The sequence below is a fragment of the Battus philenor genome, unplaced genomic scaffold (genome assembly GCF_028537555.1).
Source record: "Battus philenor isolate CCGP_79_NKW_IND1 unplaced genomic scaffold, ilBatPhil1.0.hap1 SCAF_6, whole genome shotgun sequence".
In the NCBI taxonomy this organism is placed as follows: domain Eukaryota; kingdom Metazoa; phylum Arthropoda; class Insecta; order Lepidoptera; family Papilionidae; genus Battus; species Battus philenor.
In genome coordinates, this window is record NW_027181726.1 from 14,711,568 (window position 1) to 14,724,511 (window position 12,944).

The window sequence follows — 12,944 nt, forward strand, 5'->3', positions numbered from 1 at the left end:
TATTTTAGAATGTGTCTCGTTCCAAATCACCTTCCAGCCCACGGCTATAGCTGCAGTAATCAACCGCTTGCGTAGACGATACAAAAGTTGACATTACATCAAAACCAATTCCATTATGAACATTGTTATTTGAAACAACGAACCTTTATATACCGCATTGTTCTACTGACCGACTTCGATTTATACCACGTTTCTGTTGCGCGTAAATGGCTTCACTCTGTCGCCTTTTATTATTCAATTTTTTCGCCAGAAATAGATCATTAGTAGTGATGGTAAATGAACCCACTCCCACTTACAAATATTTTGTAACAATAATTAATTGTATTAAACCATCTGTGGATACTGAAGTAATCGTATCACAAAGATGCATCAGGTTCAAGGTCTACCAAGCTGGTTACCAATAACGGAAATCTAAATGTATATCTGTCTTGTATATCTTTATATACTAGTGGAATTGTATATGTACGAAATAGATTATTTTTGTTGTCAAAGAATAAGACAAAGCTTGTTATTTAATAAACGAATATTTAAATGGTATGGGTCTTTGGCAGTGATTTCGCCTGATTATTTCGATTTCATTTAGGATATGTCTGATATAGTGTATACATAAAAAATCATTAAAAGATGTGTTGTTGTGGAGTATCTTCTTGCACTATCTCCACAACTATAACACCTTGCGAAGCAGAGTAGAGTCAAAAATAAAATAGATTAAAAAAAGAATAAGCTGACGATCAATAATAGTTCTGTTAAAAGTTCCATTGTTGAGTTATTGTATTTCATCTTTAAACTTTATCTTCAGAATTTGACGTTTTTGGTGTCAATCTATGTGCATTAAAGAACAAATTCGTGAACGATTTCTATGGTTCTCTAATTTAAAATAACTACTTTTATATTATTTATATTACACATACACACCCACACACATAATTATATATAAATATATATACATATATATATATATATTTATATATATATCACATAATATTTTCTTACACATTCTATATATGCTTTAAAGTTTATTTGTGCAACTTTTCTCTATGTAGGATTATTTCTTTTGCACGCCCACACAGACTAAAAAGACGAACCCGGTTAGCCCTTGTTGTGTTTGTCGTCAATTATTGTGTAATTGTCAAGTCGATGTAATTTCATGAAATATAGAATAAAAAGATTGTTACGCTGTTAAGAATAATATAAAACCTTGTGTTTGGGACCACAGCCTTTAGTTTGACAATCCCACATAAGTAGATAATATAATTTTACATTGAAAGTCAGTGCTTATTCGGAAATGAAAATGCATAGACTACAGTTGTCTATGAATGACGGTGATGGCATGGATTCCTATATCATTGTCCATTATTCAAACGCTATTGTTGCGACGAGGTTAAGGATAGATTTCGTTGGCAAAACATTGTATTGTAGTCGATACTACTAACACCATTGTGGACATAGAATGCTTGTAACCAATTGAAGACGCTTCGTTTAAAGTACAGTTACGATCGTAGATTAATATTTACATCACCATCACAACTGACGCCCACTGCAAGGCATAGGCAGGTGACAGGTCTCGCGGTGCCCATATCTGACCTCCGGCGACCTTGACTTAAATATTTAATGGAATCAGGCTTTACCTCGCGGAAGTCCATCCTAAGTAAGAAAAGGACCAATATTTAGCCACTTCCGCACATGCAGTGGTAGTTAAACTCTGTGTTTGGCACTAATCGGTGTAACATAACTCCTGAAGATGCCCCGTGGAGGGGTGAAACACGTGTTGAGTAATTTGGTGGTGACGGTTGTGTGATTCGCATTGTTTGCCGCATACGCATTTATCAGCGGGCTGGAGGGCGGTGCATTTCATTGCACGACTACCACTGCATATGCGGAAGTGGCTAAATATTGGACCTTTTCTTACTTTTTCTGACCTTCACTTAAGTTAGTCCATCAGAGTGCCTAACTTTAGGCCCCAACGACCGTCGTTTTCTCGATCAATATGCCTCTTATTGCCACTTCACAAAAATGTACATCATAGACTTAAATTGAAATAGCTACTCGAAGTGACAGTGTAATAAAAACCTTTCATGTACTTCCACAGACTACAAAAATACCAATTTTATTTGTCTGTCTATTACCTTCTAATAATCACAAATTATAAATTCGTTCTCTTTATTTTTAATAGTGCTTCTCGTGGTAATTTAACGTAATTTTAGAATGCAATGGAATTGAAAATAAGTGGTATATAAACATATATTAAAAACATTTCATTCAGACTGCTAAAAGTTAAGATGATATGAAAGATTTATTCTTAACTTGACAAATAGTTTATTTATGACAATAGGCAGGTATCTAAATATCCTAGTTTACCTTTCGGTCAGGTAATAAAAGAATCTATGTCCTTTAAGAGGCGATATTGTCCTCGATAGGAATGAATGGTATAGAAGACAAGTGTATAATATTAAAGAAATTTAAAATACATTGCTACTTGAACTCTAAACAAGTACTTATTGAGAAAAGTAATTTATTAATAAACCTTTTCGACCTGTTTTTGTTTCATAGTTATTAAAAAAAAATTGTGTGATATTTACACCGTCATATAATACCTCTGAATATATAATATACATTATTCAAAAATAAAAATGTCGGTAAAGCTAAAATAAGTTGGAAAGTGCAAAAGTCATATTATTATTTCTGAAATTCCTCGACTTCACAATAAACGATTCCGATGACCTTCACTAAAGCTATTACACGAGCAGGTTGGTCGCATTTGTTGTTGCTCATTGTTTCCAAGCTAACGACCCAACTTAATCGGATGAAGGCGGGCTGGTAAAGAATTAACGCAGGTAGGCCTAGTGGTACCGTCCGAGCCAGCCGCCACTGGGTCACGGCGGTCAGTCGCAGTGCAACCGTCGACGAGGGCGGACGTGCGGTCGGTGCGCTCTCGTATTCCCCCGCTGAGACACATGGTAGCTAATAATAACATGACTACATTAACGGAATAGTGACTGTTGTTTGTCGCGAATTAGTTTTATCTCGTTGTGATGTGAATTGTGTTATTCATTGGATTTTACACGCTCGCTCCGTTTAAAGGTTTGTTTTTTTATTACTAATATATATACATATTTATCGTGCAGATAATGCGGAAGATATCTAAGTTCCATTGACCATTCAGACTTGAACAAGTTCACTGACATCTATTATATGAAGTAATGTGTTTTAACTAACACGCTGACAAAGACAAATAATTTAGTGTGCAAATGCATCAAAATAAACATTAATATTTGCTCGAACGTTTCGACTAATTGAATTCAAATGAACATGTATGTACGTTGATGAATTGAAAATATATGTTCAGTACATAATTTGTTTTTGTCTCTCTTTCGTGTTACAAATCAATTAGTAAATTAACGCTTTCATTATTAATTCATAGGGAATTGTTTATACTATTAATACAGAATAATAAAAAAAAGCTTTATAAAGTTATCATTGTTTTTAACTCCTGAATGTTATCCTTTGCAAACGTATATCGACACAAAAGTTTAGATCGCAGGATGTCCACAGGAACACGTTACACACGCACACACCCGTATGCACACACACACAACAAAAAAGTGTGAATGTGTACATTCGTTATGACAATAACTCCATTGTATTACATACCGTGTAACAAGTAAAAAGTACCCGGTACCGGAAATCTATCAAAAGACAGTTAAAGAAAAGTTAGAAAAAAAAAGAATTCTAGTTAATAATGAATTAATGATACATGGGTAAGGCTATGCACGAGATTTTTTTATGGGATCGAATAAGGAAAGAGATCTGTAGAAGAACCAAAATAACTGATTTAATCCAGTGGCAAGTTGAAATGGCAGTAGACAGGATATATAACAGACATTTGGCCTCTTTGACGGTTAGAGATGACCGGACCGGAACTTTTGTCGGAATGCTAACAACAGAACAGCCCAAACCGAGGTCCACTCGTGGAGGCCCTTGAACTTAGTCACTCCGTAAACCGTTCACCAATATAAGAGCTCGGCGGTATCCAAAACTTGTAAAATAGTGAATAGGGTCAGCCCGAGCAAGGCTCCTCCGGTAGAGCCCGAGATTCGTTACTTCAAAAGAGGTTTTAGACTCTCTTTCTTCTTTAGCACTCTACGTCCTGCCACCTCATACCCGCGGAATCTGCAAATGCCATTTGGGCAGTAATGAGAGACCTATAAAAACAAACGAACCGATTACAGTCCATCTATAAGCTGTACAGATTGCTTTATAACGTTATCGATACCCGGCGATAAATAATGCACATCGACTTTTGGAAAAACACAATCGGCTAATTTCGGCTTCGTAGAGCATTATCTCTGTCCCTTACCATCTATGTGACGTTTTGTCAGTCGTATTTAGTGCGACAGAGATAACGCTCTACGAAGCCGAAATTTACCGATTGTCTCTTTCCAAAGGTCGATGTGCAATATTTATCGCCGGGTACTGTAAGTTAGCACAGGAGTAATATTTTTTTTTAAATGGAGATGTAAAGACATTTAAAAAAAATTGTGTCCGAACCAATTAAATAACTCTGAATTATTAAATAATGTAATGTACTCGTATATTATCATTACTTAATTTACTGCCGTTCTACAGCATGACGTCATAATTCCAAGTGCGCCTTATATCAAAGGCAGTATCTACAATATTTTTATTACCTTTTTAGTTCGGACTAAGAGAATACCATTAAAAACTGAAAAATATGTATAATTATAAATATTATTGCATTCAACTTGATGATAATGGTTTATCACTTCGGGTACATCGTTACGCATTTGTATTTTTTTTTAATATTTTATTTTTGATACTGGTAATTATAAAATAATTATAGTTATAATTATTATTAGTAACATTAAGTCGTCGTCGTCATTTCAGCTTATAGACGCCCATTGCAAACCAAACGCCTCCGACAGAGATATCTATGGGGGTATATACCATATACACTGTACTTGGCAGTCGTCTATCCTCTGGCAACTTATTTGTGAGCAGTGGCAATCTTATATAATTAATGCACAAAGTGAGAATTAGATATGATTGTACCCCGGTAATCGAACCCGTGACTAATAGCAAGACTGAGTCGTCTACCGCTGAGCTACCGGGGACCACTGCTCGAGTGGCGGTAAGACATCATGAAATAAGTATTTAATGGAATCAGGCGTTACCTCGCAGAAGTCCATCTTAAGTAAGAAAAGGACCAATATTTAGCCACTTCTGCACATTTGCCATGGGTGACAGGAAGAGGATGGAATCACCAGATCCGTATTAGTCGGTTTTTTATATACCTCAAAAACATGCTGACAATGTTTCCTAGTGATCGTGATATCAAGAAAGTTAATTGCATTGTTATTTTCAAGTTCCAATTTAAACTTAATTTTTGGAAGAAATGTATTTAAATTACTTACAAAAATGTCCAAGTCTTGCCTTGTACCTGTCCAGTATATAAGAATATCATCCATGTGCGGAAGTGGCTAAATATTGGTCCTTTTCTTAATCATGAAATAAGTGCATGGGTGTTCATTCTTTAATAGCGATGGAAAAGAAAGCCAGGTATGATATATATAGTGTATATTATATAAATATATTATATATAAAATGAATATTTACAATCGTGTTATATTTACAATTTTGTCTCAAGTACATTGAAAGCGAAATATGGACCAAAAAGCATGCAGTTCAATAAACGAATATTTAAATGACAAGAAATCTTGGCAGTGTTGTCGCCTGATTATTTTGATTTCATTCAGGCTATATCTGATATAGTGTATATACATAAAACTTTATTAAAATATGTGTTGACGTGGAGTTTATTCATGCATCTTCTCCAACTATAACACCTATACACCGAAGTATAGTAGAATCAAAAATAAAATAGATTAATAACATAAGTTGACGATCAATAAGTTCTTTTAAAACTTCCAATGTTTAAAAAAGGAATTATAACTCTTAGCTCACTGTTGGCGTTTGAATTTAAATCTGCGTTCGAATTTAAATTTGAATTTCGAATGCTAAAGAATAACTAAACGGTTTTAAAAGTATTATGGTCGCAGTGGCCAGTAATATGTAGCGTTCTCAAGTGAACGCTACAACTGTATGCATCTTACTCGTACTATAGAAGACAGTCAACAGATGTCTCAAATCCACCTACGTCATACTCGTCTGGGAAGTCCTGTTTATTTATATGCGTGATAATATTCTTATTAATTACGTATAATGTTTTATTAAGTTATATCAATAACTATTAAATTTTAAAAGATACAATTTTTTTTCTGGTAGCGGTCACGGAACCACAAAATTCAAAGAAGTGCTAGTTTCCTGAATGAGAAGTTCTTTTTCTTTTATGTCTCCTAAAAAGATTACACAGGTTAACATTTAAAATATAGAATATAACAACATATAAAATTTAAAGAGACAGTATTTATTATGGTGGAAGTCAAATGTTGCGCTTACCGATCCTTAGGATTCGTTGCTAGCATGTTGTGGATAGCCTGGTCTTATTAGACAAAAGACTGAACTAACAAACTACATGCAAAAACAACTACTGCGATAAAAAAGTAGCGTCCAAAAAATCAAAGATTCGGTGGTTGTAAATAGTCGATCAACAATTAGACACCTCACTAATAGTATTGGAATATCATTTGGTTCAACCCAAAACATTATGAACGATGTTTTGTGGCATCACGGTAATGCAACATGTCTTAATGCATTGGTTCTTCGCGACTTTTTTGTCTAAAACTTGACTGTTATCACTGTTCACCGTATCTGCCTGATTTGGATTCGAGCGACTTGTCGACTGTTCAGCAAATCCAAAAGGACATGCAGATACGCCGTTTTGACACGGTTGTGGAGATAAAATCAAATCGAAGAAGGTCTTGAAGAAATTAGACTATTCCGACTGTTTCGAGGAATGAAAAAAGCGTTGTCAAGAGTGCGATTTATCAGACGGAGATTATTTTAAATGGGATTAAAATAATTTGTAAGAATAAATAAAGAATTTACATTTCGTAATCAAATTCGTCTTACTTTCTGATCAGTATTATAACATATAAGATCGCTTTATTCTACAATAAAAGATGACGACTGATGGCGACGCTGCTAAAGATATATAAGATTAGTTAATAATCACGCGTGTGTGTGCATTTACATCGTAATTTGTTATCTAATCTAGGCTTAGTTAGAGCTTGATCCTAAGATCGTGCGGATAGCGATAAGAATAGCGACCGTTAATTCGATGCTAAGGCACGTAATACAGGAGGTTTACGTCGTCGGCAAATTATTAGGACTCTTTATTTATTTTTTTATTTTTTTGGTGCGACCGGCCATGTTGGTTTTACGTAAGATGCTACAAGGAGTATTTATTAGATATTTATTAAATTAAATAATTAATATAGATCAGCATAAAAGACTGAGATTTTCGATCGATGGTCGCGGGTTTGGTTTTCGGCATTCAATCCTATGTAATTCACACTTATGCATTAATTACATAGGATTGCTACTGCTTACAAATAAGTTTCTAGAAGATGGGCAGCACCATCCTCTGCGTACCATAAAATCACACTGCGATCGCCAACCCGCCTGCCAAGCCTTGCTTCACCTGAAGATTGATTTTCATATGAAAAGTTAATTTCGTTGCAAGAGTAAATTACTTGAGTAAGAATCGATTACCATTACTACAATATAATCAAATACATATCGATTTTAATTACACAATGGTATGTAATATCGATTAATTGTAACACGATGACAACATTGACGATAGGCGTAATATTACAATCGTTTAAATAATTGTCAGAGAATCGATTAGCTAACCGCGGACCGGTTACGAAACTGGTACGAATTAAGAATTGCGGTACGAAGCGAAGATCGTGCCCGTGACCACGGACCGGAGAAAGTTCCGTTTTATTTGCTTTGTACGTTTTTTGGTACACTACTATTATATCTTGTGAGATGTTTCATATCCTATGGTTCGTGCTTAAGTTGTGACACCTCCTCAATTGCGCTTAATTCTCTAATTATAGTCGCTGTACTTATTCACTTTCATTGTGTAGTTAATTTCGTTTCACTCGAAGAAAAAAAAGTCTGTCGTGTATTCAATCAGTATATTACATGATTTATATGTTAACATCAAAAATTTCTCGTATCTACTATCAATTGTAGATTTATAATTACGGAAACCTTAAGCAATATGACTAATAAGTTGTCACAATAATATTACAGATTAAATATATATTTTTTATCTGTATCTACTGTCATACAATTTATTTCAAAATCTTTTAATCACTCACACGTGTGTCGGACGAGCGCGTGCATTTGGGCTATTCCGATTTCGCTCCGGGGGGTTCTGCGAATTGGTCCACTTTAATCCAAGATTAATCATTTGGATTTCTTTTTTATTTCTTTTAACCTGACATGATATACTCGTACTCATTACAGTTCGGATTTAGCTGATGTTTTGAATAGACCAGTGCATTTAGTTTGCTCTCCTAAATTTATATGTTAAATGGAGACATACCTTAAAAAATTAGTAAGTGTTTATTTTATTAAATTTACACTGTGTTACTAATTAAGTTAAAATTAAAAAGCTAAGGAACGCGTGCATAATAGACGAGATTAACTAGAATATATTTAAAAAATGCATTATGTAATATCGTAAATTATTACAAGAGAAATTACGAAAGCTATAAATAGATATTTGGACAGTGCATTTATAGTAAATAGCAGGAGGTGCAACAGTAATGTCAATATAGAACGCATTGCATGTTGACAACTAATTCTCCATGTATCTACATCATAAATGATAAAACAGAGTGATATTTGGCGCCATTTATAAAAATTAAATCACTTTCACATAATGACATTACTTTTGTGCCACCTGTTACTTGCAAAAACCCAAACAGACCTTTTATAGATGGGGTATAAAAACCCATCATAAATTGTATCATAAAACGTTGCATATCCTGTACTAGTACAGTGTTTGTTACAGAATAAAAATTGACACAATAAGACACGCACACAAAATTGCGCGTTTTTAGCTGTCAATTGTCAAATATGACGTTATTTTTCCTGTTGATACAGATAATGTATAGTTTGTAGTGACCCAAAACGGAAATTTACGATTATTGGTAATCTTTTGCCGCTTTATTTAACGAATTATGAAATGATAGCTGTCTGTTTTTTTTTATTTGATTGAATAGTGACAGTACAAGTGACAGGCAAATATAAAGCCAGTTACTCCAATGAATAATTTACTTTTAGCTTCGCGGCTTACTAATCCGATGAAATATATACTTCCATGTAATATGTTTAAATAACCATGGAATAAATTTCATAAATTTAAACCAATATAAATAATTCTATTACCGTATAAAGTTCATCAATTCATCAAATTCATTTTTTATTCTTCATAATTTCTTTCATTCCTTTCATTCATCGCCTTCTCACTAGAGCACTACAAAGTTTACATTTTATTCCGCTTTGTATTCTTAAATTTATTACTATATATACATAATTTAATTTTTTCTTTACGTATGTCATAGATTCATGTATTTAAAATATAAACTCAATAAAAACACATTCGTTTTATTGCCTACTTCTTCCTTTTAATGGTCTCTCTTAAGACACTTCTGTAGTACTCTAGAAAGGCCTCGCGATTCTCCTCGTTACCTATATAAATCTGTATATATCTTTATCGGTACAAAACTATGTTTGGCTACCAAACAGTACATTATCATACATGTATCAAACACAATATTTTTCGGGTTTAAACTATATGTTATTGACAAGATTTCTTTCACTATCCAGAACTTGACACACTCATCTAAATAGTTTTAATAGCCGGTACAATGTGATATGACTCGTACGCTACAAATGAAATATTCAAGTAACATTAAAGCTATTCTTTTGTTTAGAAATACATTAAATCAGTCAGTACACTTATAGTTGTTCAAGCGTGACGTTAATCTGCTATGGTCGGTCGATTTGTTGGTTTTTTTGTTATCGCCTGTGTTCATCTGGTGGCCGCCTGGTAACTAACAACGTCGATTGCATCCGGCCGCAGCTGGTTATCGTAAAAGTGCACTTTTTAGACATCACTACACTTATGTAAATGCATCAAACTTTAACCAAAATAGAAAATATATGTTAAAGAAAACTCGTTATGTGTTAACCCTTAAATGCATGAATTTTATTTATATTTTTAAAATATATATATCGTGCAGATAAGTATACTATATTGCAGGGAAAAATAGAATAAAATATATACATAATATTTTTATACCTAATTATTAAAAAAAACCTTACGTTGCAGGTATAAAACACTACGCAGTTACTTTAAGTGTAGTACTCATTTGACGTGTAAGTGGTATATTACAGTTTTACATCATTATGCATTTAAGGGTTAAGACCGCTCTCTGTACCTTTTTTCTTTACCTATATCTTTTTCTGTTCATTAACAACCAATAACAAATACTTATGTATATTAACACAGTATAGATTGACGTTGATTTATGGGACATACAGAATTCTGCAGAAATGATTACTAATCCATCTTCGCTTCAACAATAACGCTGTCGCAAACTGTCGCATTACAATGCGTGGTTTGATGTCTTTAATATTTGTACACTTGAAAAGCGACATACCTTTGTACATATAATTTTCGTGTATAAAGAAATAAATGATTTTATTAATATAATCGGAAACCACTTAAATGAATGACTTTTGGACTGTGTGGTCTTCTTTATCGCAGTGTCATGACTGTGGGTCATGGCCTAACACGAGAGTATCTGACTACTCCACCATCTTTTTCTAGGCTTTTCTATTTACTTTTTATTTACTCTTTTCTATTTACTCGTTGGTGTTGGAGGCTGTAGAAATTGCGACAATCCATCGAGTAGTTAACCTTCCTTTGATACTCTTACCGTCCCTTGCCGACAACTATAAGTTCCTCTTGATTGTCTGTGCTCCTACATGAAAGGAGATTGTGGATATGAATAAAGTCCGGTCTCTTTATTCTGAGCTTCTTAAAGGCAGACAACCACGTGATACCTGTCAAAATAAAATATTTAAACTGCTCTTAACTCGTACCTTTCACCGCGAACTTACACCAGTTTAACCTATCCTAAGTAGACACTCGTTATAAAAAAGTCTACTTATAGATTAAGTTAAAGTTTTTTAGACTTAATTAACAATTGTCGAGAATTGGAGTAATATAGAAAGAGTGCGAGACTGAATAATACGATATTTTCAGTATTTCCTTAGCGGTATTATAAAAATAGCTACATGTCATATTCTGTAAGTGATTTTAATCGTCGTTCCAAGTAATAGACACTCACTGCTACGCATAGGCCTCCTTCAAAAATATCTATGGGAAGATATACCATCATGTTGGCGATCGCTGTGTGGTATTATAGTACGCAGAGAACGCAGGTGCCCATCCTCTGAAAACTTATTTGTGAGCAGTGGCAAATCATATATAATTAATACACAAAGTGTGAATTATGTATGACTATCCCGAGAATCGAATCCGCGACACACAATCGCAAGTTTCAATCCTTACTATTGAGCTACCATTGCATGAAGCCATTACTCACGGTCGGTAAAAACGTTAGCAATTACCAGACGCGGAGCGGTCGCGCGTGCGTTACATAAACGTAGGCATGTGATTAGCGCAAATATGCGTTTCCTGCGATAGTGTGCAATAAGGCCATAGACATGCGCGAGTGGTTCTATTTGCTTCGCTATGTAGTAACTAACTTGATACCTTCACTATGTTACATACATTATTTTTATATTAAAGTAAATGGACTAAACTTGTGATTTCATTTTCGAATTGCCCACCCATGGGACTTTGGGCCCCACGTTCGGAAACAATGCTATAGAACACCGATAAACTGACAACTTTTTGCCGATATTCCAAGCTATGGATCTACATTCCTAAAACTGTGTAGAAAAATTGTAAAGGATATAATAAAACGAAATAAGACTTGAGAAAAATTGTAAAGACAAATAAAAATTAATTGTAAGCAAAATAATAAGTGTAAAAACGCAAAGTGCAGCAAAAAACACAACTGCATCTTCGGGGCATCTTCAGGAGTTATGTTACACCGATTAGTGCCAAACACAGAGGCACTAATCGATCGGAAGTGCCTAATATTGGTCCTTTTCTTACTTAGGATGGGCTTCCGCAAGGTAATGCCTTATTCCATTAAATACTTCATCTTCTTACTTATTTATATATCACTTGTCATGTAAAGGAATAAAAATAACGAAAATAAATAATCAGTAATATTCATTAATATTTTAAAAGGTACTTTGTACAATGGAAGGTTTAGACCTTCAATGCGCTTTTACAGAAGTACTGTTTAGAAGTGAGAATTATATTCTACGCCGTTATCAGAAAACAAATCTAAATGTTTGAAACCTGACCTCCGAATTCTGAGCCGCGTTCACAGGATGTGTAGCAATCTTTAATCGATTTCAGTTCCTAGCGTTGAATAAATGTAACTGTGTGAGCAAACTTTATTTAATATTTCTCATCCATTAATTACAATAGATTAGAGTAAATTAGAAAACCGTGTTCACATTTGAAGTAAGCGCGTAAGAGAGTCATTGTAATTGTAAACTACAAAAACATCTCTACTAGCCACGGATTTTAATTGACTATAGTAACACGTGATGGTTTATACCAACTTTTTTATATTTTCAGCTATACCATTTTTGCATGAAGAACACCAGTGTTAGGAAAAACCGATGAAGTGATGAAAATGTCTCTAAAGTTTTGACCAAAACTAAGTTTTTCGATTTAAATGAAAAGAAAATTAATAAAATCATTTTCTTATGAATCTCATAGGTGACTTTTACATTAGTAAAAAAAAAAACAACTTTTATGCACCAATCACATGCATCGACACCCACACATA

The 12,944-nt window shown here is 34.0% G+C and overlaps 1 protein-coding gene across 1 annotated transcript in view; it reads left to right on the top strand.

Annotated features, from left to right (window-relative positions):
• The first annotated feature begins 2,904 nt into the window (after nt 1–2,904).
• The window catches only part of LOC137930385 (uncharacterized), a 31,059-nt gene continuing 21,019 nt past the window's right edge, over nt 2,905–12,944 (top strand). Inside the window, exon 1 of the mRNA XM_068773626.1 lies at nt 2,905–3,081. The gene's annotated coding sequence lies outside the window, so the exon portion shown is untranslated. The remainder of the gene's footprint in view (nt 3,082–12,944) is intronic.